The 2944-nt window shown below is 39.5% G+C and overlaps 1 protein-coding gene across 6 annotated transcripts in view; it reads right to left on the reverse strand.

Annotated features, from left to right (window-relative positions):
- Nucleotides 1-2944, reverse strand: part of IQSEC1 (IQ motif and Sec7 domain ArfGEF 1) — a 314042-nt gene that overhangs the window by 278807 nt on the left and 32291 nt on the right. The window lies entirely within an intron of this gene.

Below are 2944 nucleotides of genomic sequence, written 5' to 3' on the forward strand. Positions count from 1 at the left end.
AAAAAAAAAAATGTGAACAGGTGCCTAATCCAGATGGATATCCACAGCTGGCAGGCGCTCTCAAGAAGCAGAGAATGAGATGGCAAAGTTAATGAGGAGGAATATCGATCACAACGTAAACAACCTGGAATCGCTGCACTGTGCTGTGAAAACAGAGGATTAAACAAAAACAGCTATAAATAGTAAGCAGCTTCCCACACCTTAGTCACCAGAGTGATGATTTATCAGTGGGAAGGCATAAAGAACTGATATGAAGATGGAGGCTAAACTGAAGCTTTTAGAACTATGTAGAACAATGCCCAGTCAGGCTTTGAATCACTCAGTTCAGTGGTCTTCAAAGATAGAGCAAGATTAGCGACATTTTAATAAAACTCATAAGGGGTTTTATTACTACATGAAAGAATTGAAAATGACAAGCACTGCAGTTCACATCATTCAGAAGCCAAGGGACAAATCTGTATTTCAGAAGTAAAATACAGATTCGATTCAGTTTTCATATTTTGAGTTTAACCATATAGATGTGTATACAGACAGATGTAAATATATACATCTTTAAACAATCTGTTGTGATGGTAATATAATGTTTATGGCGAAACTACATTAAGTACTGAGATTCTTGACATTTTGTTCCAAGCAGAACATTTCCTGTGATACGATTCAGAAGCAGCTGCAAGACAACAAGAAGTAAGACAATCACAGTTAATCACTACTAAAACAGCACTTAAGTTGGTTATGTTGCTTGCAATTATATTTTAGAACAAATAACTTAGATTATTTGATCCCATCAGCAGAAAACATTCTAGAACATTCCTGCTGCGCTTGTTAATCATGCTCCTTATGTTCATTTTTCCTAAGTGCAGTTAACGCTGCACACAGTACCTCCTCTGGTAGCTGCTTTGTTCAAGCATTGTCAACATTTCAGTTTTGTCTCTCACAACTATCTCTAGGTGGAACACTCTTGGGAGAATTTCACATACACTTCATCCATCAGAAAATCTCAGCTTTATCTTCAAGCTCTTTGTCACAATTCATTGCAGGATTCTTCAGTCTACTTATGAATCATACTTAGAGTATTTGCTACTTACAGTCACGAGCTGTCATTGACAAAAAAAAGAGGTTCATGTAATCAATGCTTGTTTATGGTTAATATTGAAGATGTCATATTTTTTCAAACTTTAAAATATATTTTAACTACTTCAAGTGCAAGATCTTGCACTTTGGTCGAGGCAATCCCCATTCCCAGTACAAAGTGGGGGATGAAAGGATTGAGTGCAGCCCAGCTGAAAGAGACCTGAAGATACTGGTGACTGAGAAGCTGGACTTGAGCCAGCAGTGTACGCTCACAGCCCAGAAAGCCAACTGTATCCTGGGCTCCATCAAAAGAAGTGGGGCCAGCAGGGCGAGGGAGGTGATCCTGCCCCTCTACTCAGCACTGGTGAGGCCTCACCTGGAGCACAGCATACAGATGTGAAGTCCTCAATACAGAAGAGACATGGACCTGTTGGTAACTATCCAGAGAAGGGCCATAAAAAATGATCCAAGAGAACACCTCTCTACAAGGACAGGCTGAGTGAGCTGGGGCTGTTTAGCCTGGAAAAGAGAATGCTGTGAGGTGACCTGATATCAGCCTTTGAGTATCTAAAGGGGAGCTTCAGGAAAGAAGGCAACAGACTCTTTAGCAGGGTCTGTGGTGGTACTACAAGGGGAAATGGCTTCAAGCTCAAAGAGGGTAGGGTTAAGTTAGATATATAGTGAGGGTGGTGACATACTGGAACAGGTTGCCTAGAGATGTGGTGGATGCCCCGTCCCTGGAGACTTTCAAGGCGAGGCTGGATCAGGCTCTGGGCAACCTGATCTACCTGTGCTGTCCTCGTTCATTGCAGGAGAGTTGGAATAGATGGCCTTCAGAGGTCCATTCCAGATTTAAGGATTCTATGATTCTAAGTCTCCATTGTCTACTTCGAAACAGAACCAAGTAAGAAAGTCAATTGTTCCCCTGTAGTCCAAAGCAGAATTTCAGAGTGTTGTTATTTCATCAGAAAGCTGCTTTGCTTGGAAAATTGTACAGCTGTCTGTCTGCTTAAAAAAATACACAAAACGAACAAAGAGCCATTATTTTATCTCTCCATCAACACAATGAGTTAACCTGATTAATTTTTTTTTTTTAAGAGGTAAATTAATTTTTCTGACAGTGAATACTGTAGTATTTAATTTCAAAATCCAATCTCCACACTTTTATTTTCTTTTTAAAACCCAGGAAAAGAAATTACACCTGTGAGAAAATAGAGCAGGGACAAGAGCTAAGTTGGTATTTTTAGACAGAACACAGGCTCTGATCTTGGGGAAAAGAATCATTACCTTGCCCCCTAGTCCGTAAGCAAGGGCACAGCCCTGTGAATGGCAGTAATCTGTGGAAGCTATAACGTGACTTAGTATCAAGAACTGAAACTATTCACATCAAATCAGAAGTGCCACTGAATAGCTTTTTCATGATTTATTTAGCCACCCAGAACTACGTGATCTTACAGGTCATTCAAGCCATGAAAGACAAGCAACACAGCCACATTTTAGATACAAAAGTAAGAATCCTGAATTAACCTGTCTATTACAAATGCACCATCTCCTTCTGGCAAAGGAGGAAGATAAACGCATTTCAGGATTGATTTAACAAAGACATCTGCTCCAGTCATGAAATAATTTTCAAAGAATATGGCACAGATGTAAAGCCTCTTTTCTTAAAGAATTACAGAACAGATTAAGACAAATCCTTCTTCTAATATTCAACGACAGATTTCAATCATGGGGCCAAGCACCTTATCTGTCCCAAATAGAAAAGCAGTCATGTTTTTCAAGTGACATTAATTATTTAAAGATTGACTGAGCTAACACGAAGATACCAAAGGCTATCAGCACAAGTTCCTCAGACACATATATAATAACAAAA

The sequence above is a fragment of the Meleagris gallopavo genome, chromosome 14 (genome assembly GCF_000146605.3).
Source record: "Meleagris gallopavo isolate NT-WF06-2002-E0010 breed Aviagen turkey brand Nicholas breeding stock chromosome 14, Turkey_5.1, whole genome shotgun sequence".
In the NCBI taxonomy this organism is placed as follows: Eukaryota; Metazoa; Chordata; class Aves; order Galliformes; family Phasianidae; genus Meleagris; species Meleagris gallopavo.